Source organism: Macaca thibetana, chromosome 3, assembly GCF_024542745.1.
Source record: "Macaca thibetana thibetana isolate TM-01 chromosome 3, ASM2454274v1, whole genome shotgun sequence".
Classification (NCBI taxonomy): Eukaryota; Metazoa; Chordata; class Mammalia; order Primates; family Cercopithecidae; genus Macaca; species Macaca thibetana.
Genome location: NC_065580.1, coordinates 13,846,354 through 13,869,542, shown reverse-complemented (window position 1 = coordinate 13,869,542; position 23,189 = coordinate 13,846,354). Strand labels below are relative to the sequence as shown.

General features: G+C 37.2%; 1 long non-coding RNA gene across 1 annotated transcript; it reads left to right on the top strand.

Moving 5' to 3' along the window:
• Positions 1–1,117: 1,117 nt before the first annotated feature.
• On the top strand, positions 1,118–22,021 carry LOC126949922 (uncharacterized). Its single transcript, XR_007723996.1, has 4 exons — positions 1,118–1,305; positions 2,243–2,306; positions 2,925–2,975; positions 21,785–22,021. It is a non-coding gene; the product is annotated as an uncharacterized LOC126949922 (long non-coding RNA).
• Positions 22,022–23,189: the final 1,168 nt, after the last annotated feature.

Here is a 23,189-nt window from a genome sequence, read left to right as displayed (position 1 = left end):
TATCAATTTTATTTCTTTTTTTTTAAATTAGAGATAGGGTTTCACCATGTGGCCCAGGCTGGTGTTGAACTCTTGAGCTCAGGTAATCCACCTACCTCAGCCTCCCAGAGTGTTGGGATTACAGGTGTGAGCCACTGTGCCCAGCCACTTGTATCAATTTTCTAACTACTCAAAGATTTGATATTATTTTAGTCTCATAAATGTTTGTCAAATCTCTATTTTAATTAAAAATAGTTCTCTTTAACTGTATAAATCAATCATTTAAAATCTGATCATATTTTGTTATCTACACCATATCACTGCCCACTTGATACTAATTCCATTAGTACAATAAAAAATGTTTGATTTTAACAGCAATAGACAATTCTGCAATTTCAGGGAGAAAAGCCTTTTTGTTTCCGCCATTTTATTATACACAGACTTGGTTTACATTTTATACTTAAATAAGCTGAAGTTCTTTCAAAATCTTAAATTCTGTTCTGGTCACTTTGGATTTCTTTTCCACATACCATTTTCTTAACTACTTTATAGCCTCAAAAGTTGGATGAAGGTTCTGGGATCCTTATAACACAGTATTTGGGAGAGAACTTTCAATCATTTTTTTGATACTGTTTTTGCAAGTTAATGACATTATTTAGGAGAAAAAATACTGTTAAATGCATGGACAGGGAAAATGTGAAAAACAAATGTTAGAACAAAGGAATGCTTTACAGTCAATTGTTTTGGTTTTTCATTTTGGATACATGAGGTCAAACAGCATGAAAATCTGTAGTTTTAAATTTACCTTCACAGCTAACATTTTTAATATACCATATGTAGAAAATGTAAAATTCTCACTGTCTATATTGATACAAAATTATCTTTATTTTGGAAATTATATTTAATATGACTAGAGTATATATTGCAAGATTACTGCTGCACTACTATAAATTTTTGAATGTTGGATGCTTAAATTTTGCCCATTTCAGTAATTTTTTTTGCTCTCATTTTCTTTTCAAGTAGGAGTAGAGAAAAGAAACATTTAAATCTGTAAGAAAATTACATGGTACATTCATAGTTCTCAATTACTGGGCCAATTTGCAGTGTCGTTCAGCTATGCCATTAAATAAGCGCTAAACACATTTTGTAAATTGAAAAAAAAGAGTTCAAAACTTTGTTTGCTTGTGTGATATCTAATAGATTTCTTTTCTAGATGATAGACTTGGATGGGCTTCTCCTAAGGGCAAACAGGACCAGAGGATTTAAGAGCCTGCTCAGCCATGCTTGTTGCCCTGAGCCTGGAGCGCAGGCATTGCCTTTTTGAAGGTGAGTCTTCTGATGACCTGGGAGAGAAGATGGGAGGGGCTTCAGAGATACTGCAAAGGAGCGTCCCCTTTTGCTAGAGCTAGGTAAGACATGGCTGGTGAGTGCTTCTTTTTCATCCCTAAAAATAACAATAACAAAAACGGTCATAATTAACTTGAATTAACAGCTTATAATGTGTCTGCCTATGTGCTCCCTGCTTTAGGAGAGGTCATTTCTTTCGATCAGGCTCTGTGAAGTAGGTTTAACGTGTACATTGTAGAGACAAGGAAATTGAGGTTTACAGGGATTAGGCAGTTTATCAACAGTCATGAGAGGAGTCAGTAGAGGATATTGTGGGTCTAACCCCGGAACCCAAGCCTTCCATCACCGTAGTGGCAGTTTCTCTCTTGATCCCACTGTGCTAGACCAGCCCTGTTTGGAAGCAGGCATATGTTCCTCCATCCAGCCTCTTTCTAGGGCTCTGGGCATGGATGGGTACCTAAGGTCCTCATGGTTTTTTGCACTCCTCCTTCATAATGTGCTTATGGAGAATTATATAATATAATAGTTTCGTATCTCAGTGTTAAAGACTAAGAATTGACACATTTCTCTCAGGGAATCTGTACCTCAATTCTTGGACAGTATTAGTAATCTTTTTCTAGCTTTATGTAGGTATGATTGACAAGTAAAAATTGTATATATTCAGGGTATACAATGTGATGTTTTGATATACGTGTATATTGTGAAATGATTACTACAATCTAATTAACATATCCATTACCTCACATAGTTACTGTGTGTGTGTGTGTGTGTGTGTTGAGAACACTTGAGATCTACTCTACTAGCAATACAGTATAATGAACTATTAATCACCATACTGTACTCCAGAACTGATTCATCTTATAACTGCAGGATGTTGTCCTTTGACCAACATCTTCCTTTTCTCCCTATCCCCCAGCCGCTGGTACCACTATTCTACTCTCCGTTCCTACGAGTTTGACGTCTTCTAAAAGATCCTACATGTAAGAGAGATCAGGCAGTACTTGTCTTGTTTCACTTAGTAGAGTGTCTTCCAGGTTCATCCATGTTGCAAATGGCAAAGATCTCTGACCTTTTGAAGGCTGAGTGATATTCCAATGCATGTATTTAGACACACACACACACAATTTATACACACAGACACCCATTTTCTTTATCCATTCATCTGTCAACCGACTTAGGTTCTTAGGTTGTTTCCAACCTAGGAACCAATAGGGAATAGCCAGTATCTTGGCTAGTGTGAATAATGCTGTAAGGAACCTGGAGGTATACTTATCTCTTTGAGATATTGATTTTATTTCCTTTGGATACATACCCTGAAGTAGGATTGCTGGATCATATGCCACATTTCTTACCATATGAAACCATACGTTGGTCAAAGGACAATATCCCACAGTTATCAGATGAATCAGTTCTGGAGACCTAATGTAGAGTATGGTGATTAATAGTTAATTATACTGTATTGCTAATAGAGTAGAAGTCTCTGGGCTGATTTCATGGGAATATTGAGAGTGTGGCATATTCCTCCCATTTCAGTAATCTCTAAGGTTTTGAAGTGCATTTCAAAGCTCTATCTTCATCTCCTCTCTCCTAAATTTCAGAGGCGATTCTCCCTGGAAGGCAGGAATCCCACCATGGAGAATCCACATACGGTTAGTCACTGTTCTATACGAATGTACTTCCTTTGGGTAGGTTAGAGCTAAATAATTTTTGTAAAAATCTGTTAAAATATTTTGTTCTTTGAAATGTCTGAATACTGGACAAGTCTTAATTCAGTTGCATTACGATAAATCAACAGATAATAACAAATGGTACCTTTCTCAAACATTAGCCAGGTAGCTTGCTTACAGGTAATATAATTCCTGGGCAGTTTCAGTCTTGAAATCTACTCATTCACAGCCATTACTAAATTCCTCCCAGGGGCTGAGGTGTAAAACTTCCCCTGTGTTTACTTCTCTGTTCTGCTTCCTCTGAGGAATCCAAATATTTTAAGTCCCTTCTTTGATGCAGAAAAATGCAAAATCAGAAGTATGATTCTTCCTGTAAAAAAGAATCAGCTTTAATTAAAGGGAGGCACAGCATTTCCCTGGGGGAAAATACTTCTGTGTTCAATTTCTCTCTTAGAAATCCCTTCTGTGTGTTTACAGGGAAGCTGGAATCTTGATGTAGTAAACTGAACACGAAAGCTTTGGTTGGCTGACTAATCATATTTGAAATCAGTTTCTCAGACAAAAGCTTCTACTTAACTCTGAGGATGGTGATTATTTTTCTGTGGTGTTTTCCTGCCAGTCAGTGTGAAGAGAAAAGTATACACCTAGCCAGCTGTGGTGGCTCACGCCTGTGATCCCAGAACTTCGGGAAGTTGAGGCAGGAGGATTGCTTGAGCCCAGGAGTTCGAGACCAGCCTGGGTAACATAACAAGATTCTGTATCTACAAACAATTACAACATAACAAGATTCTGTGTCTACAAACAATTAAAAAGTTAGCTCGTCGTGGTGACGCATGCCTGTAGTCCCAGCTTCTAGGGAGGCTGAGGCAGGAGGCTGGCTTGAACCCAGGAGTTCAAAGATGTAGTAAGCTAGGATTGTGCCACTGCACTTCTGCTTGGATGACAGATTGAGTCCTTGTCTCTAAAAATACAATTTGTTAATAAAAAAATAAAAATAATAAAAATAAATAAATTTTAAAAAGTGTGGGTTGCAAGTAAGAGAATAAGCAATGTAAACCCACTTTATTGTTGACACAGGGACACACCTATTGTCATTTTACTCAGCAGAAATGTAACCTCTTAAATATAAAACTTGGTGTTTATGTTGCAAGTTTATGAATTCCATTTTGGAGAACTGAGGCAAGTCTTAGAATATGACCACGGCAGGAAATAGGGATGGTTTATAATTATTTTCACTTACGGTTAAAAAACACAGACAGAATCAACTTAAGTGAACTTAGTGTCTTTTAATCTTTACCCCATCCCAAAGCCAAAGTCTTTATTTTGAATACTTATAAAAACATCAGTAAGATTTCCCATATTTGGAAGCAACCTTGTATCCTATCTCCTAGTCATAGCTGTTGAGAATAAGCTTGAAATAATTTTGGCAGTTTCAAATTCAAATCATAACATAAAACTTTTTTCATGTCTTAACACACATTTCCTAGCTCCAATAGCATTTGACTTTTGTATTAATTTCAGGTTCCTCCAAACTCTATGTTCAATGTACCTTCTGTCATGTATGTAGCTCACTTATTTACCAGGACAAGCTATTGTCCAAACTCACAGGTAACCTTGGATCTGGGCACTTGGTTAAGATCTAATATCATTAATTAGGTAGGAGTGAATATTTTATTTGTATCTGGGCCTTCCTGAGACTTCTGAAACCACACTGTATATGTAGCTAACATTTTTTAGCAACGGGAAGAAAATGATAATGACAACGTTCACATCAACAGCAAACAAAAATCAAACAGTAAGACACAGCATTAAAGTAGCGTGCTTTTTAGCAATTATTATGTGCCAGGCACTCTGTTAAGAATTTTCAGCCAATTGTGTCATTTGAGAAAACTCTTGGAGAAATACAATTTGATGAGTATAACTGGCTAAATTATAATGTTCTAACAGTAGGAGGTGTATCTGTTTTGTAGCCTGTCATATCTCTAGGGTCTGACACAGACCGGTGCTCAATTAATATGTATTTACTCATAGAATGACCACCATCACCTCTGCTTTATAGATGTGGAGATGGAGGATCTGAGAAGTGACAGAGGCATATGATTTGTAAATGCTGAAGCCAGGATAACTAACTTGAAAACCCAGGCTTAGATCATTATGCCCTTTTGCCTTCCTACGCTGATAGGTAAACGTAATTCTGGTTCTATGTAAAAAGCATGTAAAATCGGGGAGTGGAGGCTCTTAGTGGTTTGCAATACAGAGATCCAAAAGTTGATTGCAAACATGCAGCTGACACACAGTTTTCTCTCACGCAATGGTTTAAGCTCATTCTCACAGGACATAAGGCATCGTATCGTGACAGTATTTAGCTAATAATAACGGCCTGAATTCAGTAAGAAATGGGTTTATTCAGCCTGTGTCAAGGGAATCTGTCCTTGCTGTTGCTAAAGTTCTCTAAATCAATATGGTGACTTTATTAATCATTCTAGATCTCAGCTCTGAAAAGCTTAAAACTATCTGCAAAACAAAAATATTTTCTCAGCCAAAATTTTCAAAATCCTCCACTGTTCCCCACCCGCCAGACCTGAAGGGTATCAAACTAAGTATAAAATGTTATTCCAGTGATTGAGGTCGCTGGTTTTGTATTCACCTTTCATTTTCTTAGCACTCTTCCGTGTGAGAATTCAAATTCCTAATAGCCCCAGAGTTAACATCCCCTGTCCACTTATCCATTCTGCACTCCAGAGAGACCGTCACTCCCTTTCAAGTCTTGTGCCTTCTCCTTGTTTTATGAAACACAAAAACACTCTGGGAAAAATATCTAATAGTTGTGTGCTTTTGACTTAGATTCAGATTGATCCTGGACCTGAAAACTTTTAAAACATGCATCCCCATTTAACGTTCAGAATCCATGTGAGTTTCTTAAAGGGGGTATATTAGGCATCTTGCCACGGTTATATTCTGACTACATACATTTGAGGGAGAATAAAAAATATAAATGTATCTTTTTGTTCTAAGCTTATAAAAGAACTGCTTCCAGCGGGGCGCGGTGGCTCAAGCCTGTAATCCCAGCACTTTGGGAGGCCGAGACGGGTGGATCACGAGGTCAGGAGATCGAGACCATCCTGGCTAACACGGTAAAACCCCGTCTCTACTAAAAAAAAAAAAAAATACAAAAAACTAGCCGGGCGAGGTGGCGGGCGCCTGTAGTCCCAGCTACTCAGGAGGCTGAGGCAGGAGAATGGCGTGAACCCGGGAGGCGGAGCTTGCAGTGAGCCGAGATCCCGCCACTGTACTCCAGCCTGGCGACAGAGCCAGACTCCGTCTCAAAAAAAGAACTGCTTCCCTGGTTTCTTTTGTTATTAGAAGACTAAAATATGCCAATATGTTGCTATGAATTAACCAATCCTCCCAAGATATTAAAAAGAGGTTCCAAGCCTCTGGAGGCTTTCTATGAAATAAGAAGGACCAACTATTTCTTGAATCTACGGTGTGATGGAACCAAGAGGCTCCTTGGGTACTGGAAAGGTATATCTGGCAGAGAAAGACAGATGCCAAATCTTCTATTTTCAGAGATATTGCAAAGGGAGCTCTGCCCCAGTGTGTAATGAGAAGCCCACAATACAAATTCTGTCTGGCTTCGGCACTGTCCATAGTACTCCCCTGTCCACATACTCATGGGGTATCTTTTAAATTATTTTCTTATGTAGACGGACGATCTTACATAAGTCTTCTTAGCATTGGAAATATTTATATAATTCATCAAATTGATTGGGAGCACCTGGGCCCCAAATCAGCCTTGCGTAAGTTTTGTCGTCCGATTCATTTTGCCTAGGACCTGGTGAAACTGGGTGAAGCTAATTGCTAAGTTCCCAAGCCTACAAAATTCAGCAAATGGATAATGTACAGTAGTGCATGGAAAGATAACAGAAGCTTGCAAATCCCTAAACATTCACTTTTCATCACAACAGATTAAGAGATAGAAAATTTATCCTAAAGCATTGACTTTCAATTTCAAAATGACTGTTTACAGAATTTTAGGTGAATCACCAAGTAGCTTACTGTTAGACTGAGGTGAGGAATACATACAGATTAGCAGAAAAATCTTTGAGTACTGTATGTATTTATCATATTCCTGAGTGATTTTTTTTATTACTCCTCAGCTCAAATTCAGCTATTTTTTGGAAAAGATGAAGTATGTAGATAATATAAGACATTTGAATTCACTTTCTTAGTGTTTGAGGCCCAAATTCTCCTTTTTTTTTTTTTTTTGAGATGAAGTCTCGCTTTGTCTGTCGCCCAGGCTGGAGTGTAGTGGACTGATCCTAGCTCACTGTAACCTCCACTTCCCGGGTTCAAGCGATTCTCCTGCCTCAGCCTCCTGAGCAGCTGGGATTACCAGTGTCCGCCACCACACCTGGCTAATTTTTGTGTTTTTAGTAGAGACAGGGTTTCGCCATGTTGGCCAGGCTGCTTTCGAACTCCTGACCTCAAGTGATCTGCATGCCTTGGCCTCCTGAAGTGCTGGGATTATAGTCATGAGCCACTGCTCCTGGCCCCAAATTCTTTATTGTACACAGTATCAAATTTTCCTATATTTGTTTTAATAATAGAAACCGTAGGCTGGGTGCGGTGGCTCATGCCTGTAGTCCCAACTACTTGTGAGGCTGAGGCATGAGAATTGCTTGAAGCCAGGAGGTGGAGGTTGCAGTGAGCAGAGATTGCACCATTGCACTCCAGCCTGGGTGACACAGTGAGACTCTATCTCAAAGCAACAACAACAACAACAGCAACAACAACAACAACAACAAAATAATAGAAACTCCAAGTTTTAGCTGGAAATGTGTCTGACTGCCTAAAGATAACGGCTAAGCAGATGGCAGCCACAGGATGGAAGGAAACAGATCCCTGAATATTCCCCAAATGACCTCTTGGAACGCTTTACTTTTTCTACTCTTTTGTTATAGCATCCTAGCCTGTGCTCTAGCTGATTCACTGTGTGAATACTATTTATTTAGAATTTTAATTGTGTTATCTATCTTTTTTAGTCTTTAATTCATTTCAGTGCAATTCAATTCAATGTTTAGATAGAAGACTTTCACTTTCAGCCAAGATGTAATGACAGGGGCTAGATTTACCCTCCCTTCTGAAACAATTATGAATATTATATACAGTACACAAAACCATGGTTTGTAAGACAAGGCACATCAGCAGTGAAGAACAGTGATCCCTCAGAGATGGGAAACAAATGAGATGAGCCCTGTGATGATCCCAGCTTTCTGTTTGAGGGAATTTTCAGGTCCCAATGCTAAGAAAGAAACCCAGGCAGAGAATGCTGGTTTCCAGCTGCACCCATGTCCCTACAAAGGACATGAACTCATCCTTTTTTATGGCTGTGTAGTATTCCATGGTATATATGTGCCATATTTTCTTTTCTTTTCTTTTTTTTTTTGAGACAGAGTCTCGCTCTGTTGCCCAAGCTGGAGTGCAGTGGCGCGATCTCAGCTCACTGCAAGCTCCGCCTCCCGGGTTCCCGCCATTCTCCTGCCTCAGCCTCCCGAGTAGCTGGGACTACAGGCAGCTGCCACCACGCCTGGCTAATTTTTGTATTTTTAGTAGAGACGGGGTTTCACCAGGTTAGCCAGGATGGTCTCGATTTCCTGACCTCGTGATCCACCCCCCTCGGCCTCCCAAAGTGCTGGGATTACAGGCTTGAGCCACCGCGCCCGGCCGCCATATTTTCTTAATCCAGTCTGTCATTGATGGACATTTGCAGCACACCAACGTGGCACATGTATACATATGTAACAAACCTGCATGTTGTGCATATGTACCCTAGAACATAATAAAAAAAAAAAAACAAAAAAAAAGAAAAAACTATCAATAAAGAGAATGTTATTCTACATTTCAAAAAAAAAAGAAACCCAGGCAGAGCCTGGTGGGGTCTCTGAGTTGAAGAGATAGATCAGACAGAGACAGAGCGCCTCAGATTTAAAGAGGGTCTCCCTTGCATATTGTAGCTGAGTGCTGATCAGTGCATATAAATGACACCCAAGGTCAGGAAAAAACAAAACCAAACAGATCCCTTAAAGGGATTAAAGGCAGTGCCATACCCCCAGAGAGAAGCGGATTGTAGTCCCTGTCCAACTAGTCAACATAGAAAACCTTGTGATTCACACGGTGCCGAACAGAGTACTCAAAAGTGTACTCTGAGTACTCAAAAGTACCTCAGTAATTGGGTATTTTGTCCCTTGACTAGACACTGCTCTTGTCTTACCTAACAAATCTTTTTTTTTTTTTCAGACAGAGTCTCGCTCTGTCTCCCAGGCTGGAGTGCAGTGGCATAATCTTGGCTCACTGCAACCTCTGCCTCCCACTACCTAACAAATCTTAAAACCAAGATCTGAAAAGATCAAACTGTTTCCGAGTAATGTAACTGTGTCCCAGATGAAGCTCAGGAATATTTATGGAAATACAAAAATACCCAGCGCCTAACAAGGAAATAGTCACAATATGTGGCATCCAATCAAAGATTACCAGTCATGTAAGAGGCAAGAAAACATGATCTATCATAAGCAGAAAAATAAATTGAAACTGACGCAAATGTTAGAATTAAAACTGTTGTTATAAATGATTTCATACATTCAAAAAATTAAGTAAAGATGTGGAGGGTATAACAAATATTCAATATTTAATCAGTTGCTTAAAAATTCATTCCTAGACTGGAGACAGAGCAGGAGGTGGGAGGAACAAACCAGGCAGTATATGACAACTAGAGGCACTTTGTGTGAGGTAGAAGCTTGCATGTTAACGAAAGGGAAACAAAGGTTTTAATCTGGTACAAGATTCTTAATTTGAAGTCATGGGACTCCTGATAGACTGTTCCCACATTCTCAGACTCTCAAGTTCTCTATTTCTTTACATGCATCTCGTTCTATATATTTAATTCTGTGATTGTATTTAGATGACGATTTAAAGAGTTGAAAGCATGTTCTTGATAATCCTTACGATCAAGATATAGTCAGATCATGCCATAACCGACTTTGTGTCCTTACTGTCACGGAAGTCAGTTGCACTATTCATTGCTGTGAATATATCTGTGACCACATTGTCCTCAAGGAATCATTTAAAGTAAGAGCTTTATCCCAATGCAACATTTCTCACCTAGGATCCGAATATTCCTGCGTGCTTTAAGATGGATTTTGCATTTCCTCAGGTTCTTGCATTCTAAATTAGTGGCCTAGAATGTTATTGCTGAGCATGATAATTTGTTGAAGGAAGGAATTATATAATTATGGGAAAAATTCTATTTATGTCTTGGAATTTAAAGTTTAAAAACATAATTTTAAAAATGTCTGTGAGGGTGAGAGAATTTTGATAATTTTGTGCATCTTCTTGAAAATATGCCGATAAGCAATAATTTTCAATTTCACAGCTGAAACGGAGAAGTTCGGAAATAAGCTACAGGAACGTACTTGGACTTTAGGTTTTGTGGAGTAGCAGATAATTATTTTAATTATTATTAGAGTTACAAAATGGCATTTATTTCAGCTACAGAATAAAAGCAGTTTCCTATGCTCAGCATACGGGACAAAGCCAAGTATTTATCCTTCAGACAAAAAGGATAAATTTAACTTAGACAGTTCAGAGACAACAATTGAGGTTAGAAGAAAAAGGCAGAAAGCACATGTTTTCTATTTTATTTCATATAATTTCTATTTATGCTGTGCACATATAGTGAATAGGGAAATTTGTTGCCATTATTTTAATGTCTTTCTTTTTTAATGGCAGTTATGTTGTCTGGATCATATGTTATAATTGGTATCTTGATTCTCTCTGTGTGGAGATAATTTTTCTTGATTCGATTGCCTGAGTTATTAGCAGTCACTACTACCTCTTGATAGTTGTTGAAATTGCCCTCACGGAGCTAGCAAGAAATAATCAGCATCTCTAGGCCTTATCTGTTAAAACAAATTTATAAAGTCACAGTGAATGACATAGAATTCAAAACTGAGATAACCACAAATATAGCAATTCGATGTTCAATACGAAGAAAATGTTGGGTTTCAGTGGATTATATTTCTTTTACAAAATAAACCTGTAATATTCAAATTATTCATATTTGGGGAAATTTTCCAGGATCACTGCAGGATGTTCAATTATTAAAATTATGAAATAAATGAGATGTCACAAATATCTGATTCTAATATTCATTTTTTATTTTTGCATCCAAATTAAGCTCAATTCTTAAGTTGCAAGGTTTTGGGGATTTCTGGCTATGTTTGCCTTTAAAAAATCTAAATGCTGTATTAATTTTTCTTTCTTTGCTCAGTGTCTAGTAGCTCTAAATAAGAACAAATTTGTACTTTTTCATAGCTTTGTGACATCCACTCTCTTACAATTTTGTCAATTCAAATCTTTAAAGCCTATAAATTTATATTTACATCTGCACATCAAAGTGCTTATTTCATCATCTTCTTTCTTAGAATGGATGAGAATAACCACAGGAAGTCATCACTGAGCAGTAGCCTTAACACAGACTCCTATAGGATGGATAAATACCTTCTCTCGAGAACACTGCTCCAGGGCACACATCCCACTAAAGAGTTGGCTTCAGACAGTGGGAATCATTAAGCAGGTTATATTTCCTCCTGTAAACATTAATCTATGACTTTAATCTGGCAAATATTTTGAAACAGATGATGATTTGTTCTAGTTTATTCTGTATAACTTGTACTTTGTTATATTCTTACACACACTCTTACACACGTATACATTACACACGTATACTTACACACGTATACTTACACACGTTATATTCTTACACACACTCTTACACATGTATGCACGTAGATGATGAATCTTTGCTTTGCTATGTTGATGAGTGATGTCTTTCATATAACCACAATAAGGTTTTTTTTTTTTTTAATGCTATTCACTCATTGCAGTAGGCAGTAGGTAAGCAAGTGATGCCTTCTTCCCATGGGGGAGATCAAATGACTCTGAGTGGAGACATCTATTTATCCAAGATAAACACAGAAATATAGGTTGGAGGGAAGAGGTTACTGGGAGAAGAGAGATTTTTAGTTCTGAAGAAACTGGAGCCCGAAAGAGAATGCTTCTGGAGTAGCCAGGGGAGGTAGGGCAGTTCAGATGGAACTGAGAAGAAGAAAAACAAGAAGGGCTGGCCCTTGGATGGGAGCCATCAAGCCAGACAGCCTGCTGAGCTGCCCCGACTTACTGACTTGAATACCAACATTTTTTTCTGACCTGTGGTTTCTTCCAATTCATCTCCCTGCTATATTTGCTGCAGTTGAGTGGATATTCTAGTATAGTTCTTTCTTCCACAATTCCCTATATTCCTAGAATAATCTCTTGTTTGTATCACACAGAAAGTTTTTTTCCCAATTACAACAGGTGATTACTGTTTGAGAGAGGAGTGATAATGATAATATCTTACAGTTCTAATGAGCTTTTGACTTTCCTAAACAGTTTCTCATCTATTAGTTATTAGCACATTTAAATCTCAGAGCAACCAGGGGATATGTTGTAGATTTAAAATTTACTTTGGATGGGCCAGGCGCAGTGGCTCAAGCCTATAATCCCAGCACTTTGGGAGGCCAAGGCAGGTGGATCACGAGGTCAGGAGATCGAGACCATCCTGGCTAACACGGTGAAACCCCATCTCTACTAAAAATACAAAAAATTAGCTGGGCATGGTGGCACATGCCTGTAGTCCCAGCTATTCTGGAGGCTGAGGCAGGAGAATTACTTGAATCTGGAAGGCAGAGGTTGCAGTGAGCCGAGATTATGTCACGGCACTCCAGCCTGGGCAACAGAGTGAGACTCCATCTCAAAAAAAAAAAAAAAAAAAAATTATTTTGGATAAAAAAGGGAAAAGCAATTTAAAGTAGTAGAAACGAAGAAATGGGTGAAAATGTGGCTGAGAGCAAATGAGTCTAGCTAACTAATAAGGTGAGGATCTTAGAAATGTAAAAAGAAAAAAAATGGAAAAAAGAATGTTTTCATGTACATTTCTTTGATTGTGTGGGTGGGGTTATTCAAATTCCCAGGGAATTTCAGCTCACTGACTTTCTGCCTTTGATCTGTTTGCTCTTATGCATTTTCTGTGGCTTTTTTAAAAACAATATTTCATTCTCAGATAATATTCAGAATTCCTGGCAGCACTGTCAGCTTTTGGGATACCTTGAGGCAGGGTCCCGAAGTGATTAAAAAGGTAGAAGGTATCTCACAAATGTATTAATAACTTGGTCCTATTTAACCATTCAGAAGGTAGTGAGAAAAATGATGTTAAGGCAATATATTTGAGTGCATTATCCTATATAACTCATCTCTAATTGTGAGGTTTTTGAGAGAGATGGACTCATTTTATCTGTATTATCTTGTCTGTAAAATCATGTTTGGAACTATTTGATCGCTTATATTCCATTTAGGCATAATGAGCTTTGATACTCTCTAAAATTGTTGATGGAATTGTGGTAGATTATAAGTATAGAAACAGCAAGCAAAGTGAAACCGTATCAATTGATTATCCTTTTCAAATCAAAACAAAGTTATAATCCAGTTTTTTTTGTTTTTGTTTTTGTTTTTTTTTTGAGACAGAGTTTCACTCTTGTCACTCATGCAGGAGTGCAATGGCACAATCTTGGCTTACTGCAACCTCCGCCTCCTGAGTTCAAGCGATTCTCCTGCCTCAGCCTCCTGAGTAGCTGAGATTACAGGCGCCTGCCACCAGTCCCAGCTAATTTTTTGTATTTTTGGTAGAGATGACTTTTCACCAGGTTGGCCAGGCTGGTCTCGAACTCCTGAGCTCAGGTAATCTGCCTGCCTCGGCCTCCCAAAGTGCTGGGATTACAGCCACCATGTGAGCCACCATGCCTGGCGGATGCGGTGTTAAATAAACCCCTGACACACTTTGATAGAAAACTACAGACACTTTAGTGGTTATTTGAGGTTATTTTAGGTAACCTCAAATAATGAACCTGTATATTATAAATGTCTACGAATTCTAAAATTAAACTGGGCAAAGTAGTAACCAATTCCCCAAATTTAATTTAAATTATGTAAACGTTTTTTACAAGGGTGTTTCTCTGTGTTAGCAAACAATTTCTCGAGGGGGCCAAGTCTGAATTCTAGGATTCAGAGCTTTCTGGGTTTAAATGGCAGTTTGAGATATTAGTTTGTTTTGGATTGGGGGAAAAAAAAAACTTAGTCTTAGTTGACATAGGAATTTGCTTTAAAATTTTTAAATGAAAAAATAGTTTTCTCTTTTAGAAAGGCAAATTGGCTGTTTTAGATGGTGGCAGAGAGGAGGGCACTCATGTTCCAAATAAAGGCCAAGAAACCGAGGTTTGCTGTGAAAATGAATTTCTCTTTGGTAAGACCATTAAAAATGAGTTTCATTCATTTAACAGGTATTCGAGGAATGATTAACATATGGTTAGCACTGCGCTGTTTGCTAAAAGGAATAGTAACAAAATTCGAGATCTGGCTACTACCTGTCTCAAGTATTTTGAAAATAATTTGGAAGAGACAATTTATTTATCCTAAATAATTATTTAGCAGGGTAGAAACTATTGTGTCAAAAAGTAGACTATAAACAATAATTCAATTACAGGTAAATTACTATTGGAAAAGCAAAAGAATGTTGTTTTGGAGAAGATGAAATGAGCTTCAATTGGCTTTAGAGAAATGAATGGATTGAGGGGTGAGGATAAGAAACTATAATTTAAGTGTAGTGAGCAACATAAGCAAATGCTTACAGGCCTTAGCAACCATGGTGTATGCAGGGGATAATGATACCAGAGTGAGGGGTGTGGAGATTTGTGTTGAGATATTGTAGAAAATAATGGTAGGTAAGGCAAGGCCAGATAATTGAGAACTTTGAGTGGCAGAAAATTTGGATTGTATTTTCAGACAAAGGAGAGCCACTGACAGCTTTGAGGAGCTGAAATTAGCATCTGAAGAAGATAAATCTAAAGGCAGAATAATATATAGGTTGGGTGTGATAGAAAAAGTATGTGTTGTCAAAGAGATTTCCTTGGTTATAATTTTCATTTTACAACTTACTAGCTATATGTTGTTAGATAATTCACTGAACTTTTCTGGGCTTCAAGAAAATCATCTATAAAGTCTCTAGGAATGTGAGGGAGAGGGTCCTTATTAGAGATATATCATTTTCAGATTTGCTTCCAGCTAAACTGGACCAGAAAGACAAATTAGAAAATTACACTATTAATCCAAGTGCAAGTTCACAGTGACCTGGAAAAACTAATGAATATCCAGGAAAAAGGGAAAAGAAATGTCAGAGAGTTCATCCTTTCTAAACTGGTTGAGTCTTAAGAACCATCAATAGATTAGTTAAGGTATTGCTATGGTTTGAATATGTCCCGCAAAAAGCATGTGTTGGAAATGTGATCTGCCCTACAACAGTGTTGGGGGGTGGGGCCTAATGAGAACGGACTAGGCCATGAAGGCTCTGCCCTCATAAATAGATTAATGCCATTATCAAGGGAGTGGGTTTGTTATACTGGGATTGGATTCCTCATAAAAGAATAGATTTTGTCTTCCTCTCTCTCTTGTTCTATCTTTGCCCTTTTGCCTTCCATCATGGAATGATGTAGCAAGAAGCAAGAATGCCCTCTCCAGATGCCAGCCCCCTGATCCTTGGCTTTCTAGCCTCCAGAACTGTGAAAAATAAATTTCTGTTTACTATAAATTGCCCAGTCTTGGGAGGTTCTGTTAGAGTAGCACAAAATGAATTATAAGAAAAGTGAGGTGTTGTTACTAACAAATACCTGAAAATGTGGAAGCAGCTTTGGAACTGGGTAATGAGCAGAAGCTGGAAGAGTTTGGAAGTGTGGGCAAGAAAGCCTAGAATCCCATCAGTGGGATTTTGGGTGAGGTCCCAGAAGAGAAGAACTGTACAGAAAGTATAAAACTCCTTAGATATAGTTAATTGATGAATTAATTAATTTTTAAACTTTTTTTAGGTTGAGAGTGCATGTGCAGGTTTGTTATATAGGTAAACTTGTGTCATGGAGGTTTGATGTACAGATTATTTTGTCATGCAAGTACTAACCCGAGTGCCCAGTAGTTATTTTTTTCTGATCTTCTGCCTTCTTCCATCCTCCTCCCTCAAGCAGACCCCAGTGTCTGTTGTTTCCATTTGCTTTTTTGTAGTCATGTGTTGTCATCATTTAGCTCCCACTTATAATTCAGAACATGTGATATTTGGTTTTCTGTTCCTGTGTTAGTTTGCTAAGGATAATGACCTCCAGCTCCATCCATGTTCCTGCAAAGGACATGATCTCATTCTTTTTTATGGCTGCATAGTATTCCACGGTGTATATGTACCATATTTTATTTATCCAATCTTCCATTGATGGACATTTATGTCAAATCCATGTCTTTGCTATTATGAATAGTGCTACAATGAACATATGTGTGAATGTGTCTTCATGATAGAATGATATATATTCCTTTGGGTTATAACTAGAAAGGAGATTGCTGGATTGAATGGTAGTTCTGTTTTTAGCTCTTTGAAGAATCACTACACTGCTTTCCACAATGGTTGAACTAACTTGCATTTCCACCAGCAGTGTATTAGCATTTCCTTTTCTCTGCAACCTTGCCAGCATCTGTTATTTTTTGACTTTTTCATAGTAGCCCTTCTGACTACTGTGAGATGGTATCAAATTGTGATTTTGATTTACATTTCTCTAATGATCAGTGATATTGAACTTTTTTCCATATGCTTATTGGCCACATGTATGTCTTCTTTTGAAAAGTGTCTGTTCATGTCTTTTCTCCACTTTTTAATGGGGTTGTTCATTTATTTCTTGTAAATTTGTTTAAGCTCCTTATAGATGCTGGATATTAGAACTTTGTCAGAAGCATAATTTGCAAATATTTTCTCCCATTCTGAGGGTGTCTGTTTACTCTGTTGATTGTTTCTTTTGCTGTGCAGAAACTCTTTAGTTTAATTAGATTCAATTTGTCAATTTTTGCTTTTGTTGCAATTGCTTTTGGCATCTTTGTCATGAAATCTTTGCCAGGTCCTGTGTCCAGTATGATATTGCCTAGGTTGTTTTCCAGGACTTTTTAAGTTTTGGGTTTTAGATTTAGGTCTTTAATCCATCTTGAGTTGATTTTTGTCTTTGGCATAAGGGAAGGGTCCAGTTTTAGTGTTCTGCATACAGCTAGCCAGTTATCCCAGCACCCTTTTTTGAGTAGGAGAGTCCTTTCTCCATTGCTTTTTTTTGGTCAGCTTTGTTGAAGATCAGATGGTTGTAGTTGTGTGGCCTTATTTCTGGGCTCTTTATTCTGTTCCATTGGTCTATGTTTCTGTTTTTGTACCAGTACCATGCTGTTTTGGTTACTGTAGCCCTGTAGTATAATTTGAATTCAGGTAGTGTGATATTTCCAGCTTTGTTGTGTTTGCTTAGGATTTAAATTTTAAAATGCCTTTTTCCTAGTTCTATGAAGAATGTCATTGGTAGCTGGATAGGAATAGCATTGAATCTGCAAATTGATTTGAGCAGTATAGTGATTTTAATAATATTGATTCTTCCTATACATGAGCGCAGAATGTTTTTCCATTTATTTGTGTTTTTTAATTCTTATTGTAGACTTCTTTCACCTCCCTGGTTAAGTGTATTCTAGGCATTTTATTTGTGGCAATTATGAATGGGTTTATGTTCCTGAATTGGCTCTTGGCTTGACTGTTGTTGGTGTGTAGGAATGCTAGTATTTTTCAAATGTTAATTTTGTATCCTGAAAATTTGTTGAAGTTTTCTTTTTATCACCTTAAGGAGCTTTTGGGCTGAGACTGTGGAATTTTCTAGATATAGAATAATCTCATCTACCACAGGGATAGTTTGACTTCCTCTTTTCCTATTTGGATGCCCTTTATTTATTTCTCTTGCCTTATCTTCTGGCCAGGATTTCTAACACCATGTTAAATAGGAATGGTGAGAGAGGGTATCCTTTTGTGCTGATTTTCAAGGGGAATGCTTCCAACTTTTGCCCATTCAGTATGATGTTGACTGAGGGTTTGTCATAAGTGCCTTATTATTTTGAGGTATGTTTTTTCAGTATGTAGCTTGTTGAGACTTTTTAACACCAAGAGATGTTGAATTTTATTGAAAACCTTTTCTGCATCTATTGAGCTAATCATGTGTTTTTTGTCTTTAGTTTTATGTGATGAATTACATTTATCAATTTGCATATGTGGGACCAACTTGTATCCCAGGGATAAAGCCTACTTGATCATGGTGGATTAGCTTTTTGATGTGCTGCTGGATTTGGTTTTCTAGTATTTTGTTGAGATTTTTTCCACTGATGTTCATCAAGGATGTTGGTCTGAAGTTTTCTTTATTTGTTGTGTCTCTGCCAAGTTTTGGTTTCAGGATGGTGCTTGTCTCATAGAATGAGTTTGGGAGGAGTCCCTCCTCATCAGTTTTTTTTTTTAATAGTTTCAGTAGGAGTGGTACCAGCTCTTCCTTGTACATCTGGTAGAATTTAACTGTGAATCCATCTTGTCTAGGGCTTTCTTTGGTTGGTGGGCTATTTATTACTACTTCAATTTCAGAGCTCATTACTGATCTGCTCAGGGATTCATGGTGGGAGCGAGTTGCTTTTAAAGGGACAAGAGTAGCCCCCTTTTTACTTTCACTTGCCCTTTCTTTGCCCTTCTGCCTTGCACCATGGAATGACACAGCACTAAGGTCCTTACCGGAGGTCAGCTTGTAGTTCTTGGACTTCCCAGCCTTCAGAACTGTGAGCAAATACATTTCTGTTTCTTATAAATTATTCAGTTTCAGATAGTCTGTTAGAGTAGCACAAAACAAACTAAGACAAGTGTGAAATGATTAGAGGAGAAGTCTGTAATTATATGGGTACATTGACCTTAATATGATGTTAGGACATCCAATTCTATATAACCAAATGTAGATGAGTAAAAAGTATTTATTATGGCCTTAAACAATACTATTACTTTAGCTTATATTCTTTTATATCTAATCTTCTTTCTCTCATACCAAAAGTCAGTCTATTACCTAATACTTGTATCTATCTTAGATAATGTTTGTACTAATCTGGTTCTCTCCATCCACTTTGCCTTTAGCCGCATGGATTACTGATACAGACTGTGATAAATTGGCAAGAAAGCCAGATATATTAGGGATGGTAGCAGCAATATAAGAAACATTTAGGTAGTTTAAGTGAAGTTATTTTTATATATTCCAGCCAATGTCATGGTCTTAATCAATTTAGAACTGGGAGAAGGTAAAAAGAAGGGAGCCAGGCATTTTGTTACAGAATTCATGTACCTGCAGGCTTTACACACAACAAATTCAGGAGAACTTGGTAATTAGGTAAGATACAGTTCAAAAAATAGAAGGGGAAATAAAGTTTGTTTATGTAGCTGTGCTATATTAAATGGTTCTCATATAAAAATGGGTCATGGTTCTCTGACCTAACTTTGTAAAACTCAAAATCTGAAAACTCCTTTCTTGGATGTCTTTTATTGAATCATTGGATCTTTGCATTTTTAAAGCCTATTCTAGATATCTGAAAATTACTCGTGTGCTTTTCATCTCCTGTAAGAGTCTCCAAGATGGTGCAGTAACTACTCCATAAGATCCTATCATGAACCAATTTCTTCATGTTTAAGATGAACTCCAGATGAGCAGAGCATCTTCCCCATTTCTGCGGTTAGTTCAGGAAGGCCATATATATACATGGATATATTTTTAGCATTAATAATTCAAAATAACCACAGTTTCTATATTTAGAAGACTATGTTTCTAATCTCTTTATTTTCTAGGTTGTTCTGTGAACTAATCTTGTCACCTTTAAGGAGACAGACTATATGCTTCATTGGAAGGGTGGTTTTAAAAATTATAGGCGGATCCTAAATTTTACAGTTTTATTTTTATAAAGTATTTTCTTATTTTACATTATTATGTATTGATATCCATAAGCTCTTTCTAGTGCTTAAACCTCACATATTATCTGAAAAACAAGAATTTTGAGCTATGTTGGCACTGACTGACAGCCAACCGTTCTGTTTGTCATTGTTCATGGTTTTGCACTTCATTATCTGAATATTTTACTGCATTTGTCCTTATTCATTTAGAAAAAAATGGATGGATTAATAGAAAAAGTAGTAAGTGTTGGTTCCATAAGCTTCAGAAATTGCAACAAAGATTGAAATAATTGGCTATGCAAAAATGATGAATTTTTAGCTCCAGTTCAATACTCAGCTAATTGAGTGCTCAATTATAAGGGAAAATAATAAAATTAAAGAATATGTACAAAATGTTAGAGATAGACTGCCAAAACTGAGTATTAGAATTCTATAATTTTTAAATTTTATAGGGATATATCTTTACCTACAAGTCCTGATATTTTCACTTCACTTCTACAATTTGAATTGCTGTTTTAGAAAGACATCATAATTGAAAGTCCTGTACTGAATTTCTTCTTTACCTTATTAATCTGTCAGTGTTGCTTGGGGTTTTTGTAATCAGAAAGAGATTAATTATTCCTTCTAGATCATACACACGCTACATTCAGTAGAAATGTTCTATTCCTAAATATAGAGACACATCTACTCAGTATTCTGCTTTTCTTGGGCTTTTTTCCCCCTATATTTTAAAGTGTTCATGTGGAGAGTTGTTCCACATTAACTAAATTTTAGTAACAGAATATTTACAAAGTTACAAAACTGATTTCATTAGATTTTTGTTATAAGCACATCCCATTGATCCTCAATTGATTTTGCTGAGCATAGTATTCTCTGGCTGAAGCCATATAGTCTTGGCTGGTTCAAGACTATTTGGTCCAGTGTATTTGATTATTCTTTCCTTCCTCACAAATATTTTCTTATCATTCATTTATTTATGGGAAGTCAAAATGAGTCTCTTTAGACTCATCTTGCTTGGGTTTGCTTTAGATATTTGCCAGAAAATTTCTTTTTCCATCATTGTTTCCCTCATGATGTTAGTTTATTCAAAATACTCCGTCCCATTCCAGATCTCTAGATCTGGATTTCAATATACCCCATTATCTTTTCCCTCCTTATTCCCTTCCTCAAAAGCCTCATTTTTCTTATTCTTTTGCTTTTATTTATTAATGAGGTCTAATTTATCTTCTTGGAATATTCACATAATATTTGTTTTAGCATTCAGATGGAGGAGAGGGAAGAAAAGGGTTGAAGGAGACAATGGGGTCGGGGAGGAAGGGAAGACAGAAGAAAGAGAAAGGGGAAAGTATCCGAAGGAGGAGAGGACAGAACAGGCCTCTGCTATTCCATGTGGTATCTCAGTGTAAATGTGTACCGGGTACAGAGCTTCATGAGCAGAGCCAGGGATGCATGCCCCTTGCACCCCCCACCACTTGCTCCTTTTGGTGTGAAGGGGACCTTTTGTGTAGGTGCAAATCCATGCACTTACTTTGGGAAACAAAAGATGAAAATTTCTCTTGCCAGAAGAAATAAATGTTAACTTACCCTGCTTCCCAGAGCATGTGTTATGATACTCTTAGAAAGCAGGTTGTTCCTCATGTGCTAGTTACCATTCCCTGAGACAGTCATTATGGCCTTTCCATGGGCCTATAATTCTGAACCTCTCTCCCTCGACATGTGCCAGGACCTTGGGCCTCCAAAGCATTTGCTGTTCTTTCTCTAAGACCTGTCAGCTCACCATTATAACTAAGGCAAGGTGCCCCTTCCTACTGAACTCTATCTAACACAAACTTTTATTTTTCAGATGTGCAGATTGAATATGTTTCACTTGATGGTGTTGGAAGTGAGGAGCTAAGGTAAGACACACAGAATATTTAATTTTATAACACCACAGTGGATCAGCTAAAATTAAGTATTACACTTACCTTTGGGTTGGTGAATTTTTGTCCTTGTTTTAAACGTACATAGCATCTCACATTTGTATAATTGGATTATAATTTAAAAAATTAAACAACTCCTTGTAAAAGGGCAAAATTGGAAATCACAACACCCTTTTAAAGCTGTGTCATAAAGCTACAATTACATGATTATTTATAAATTTTTTAAAGTACCAAAAAAATTATTTAAAAAACCAGTTGTGTTATTGTAGATAAAATACAGTGGTATATGTAATTAGAACCCTTCATGATTCCCTCCCTGAATTGTAAAGACTAACTTCTCATAGAGGACTGGTCTGTTAAGGGAAAAATTCAACCCTGTGATGTCAGGATCGCATTGACTTTCGTGAGTCTCAAGAGAGCATTTTTTACTGTCAGAATATGAGCAACTAATAACCCAAAAGATTTTTCTCTGGCAGTCCCTGGAGCTTAAAAATTTTGTCAGAGATATATTTCTAGTACATCAGGAAGTCCACTCTTGTGATGTGACTCATTCTCGCTTATGCAGGGATTTTCAGGAAAAATGGTTTTGTGGTTGCCACAACTATATCAGAGGGCTGTATATTAGCATTTGTATCTTTCTACATACATTTAATAGTTTCCAATTGCAAAAGTTGGAAAGGGACAATGAAATACTTCAGCCAATATGTCCTCATAGAATCTATTTGAGTGTCTTAAGGGAATGCATTAAAAAAGAAAATTCAACCGATTGACTTTATCTTAATATGGAACACATTTGCTAAATGTTATTTCCTTTTTCTTTTACCAGGTGCATAGTAAATATGTACTTTTTAAATTTTAATTTTTGTGGGTACATAGGTGGACATGTTTATAGGGTACATGAGATATTTTGATACAGGCATGCAAAGCATAATAATCACATCATGGAAAATGGGATGTCCATGCCCTCAAACATTTATCCTTTGTGTTTCAACCAAATATACAATTAAATTATTATTAACTATAGTCATACTGTTGTGCTATCAAGTACTAGATCTTATTCAATTTGTTTTGTACCTATTAATCATCCCCTTCTACCTCCCCACTACCCTTCCCAGCTGGTAACCATCCCAGCTGGTTCCCTGTGGTAACCATCCTTTTACTCTCTCCATGAATTCAGTTGTTTTGATTTTTAGATCCCACAAATAAGTGAGAACTTGTGAAGTTTGTCTTTCTGTGCCTAGCCTATTTCACTTAACATAATGACCTCCAGGTCCATCCATGTTGTTGCAAATAGCAGGATCCCATTCTTTTTTATGGCTGAATAGTACT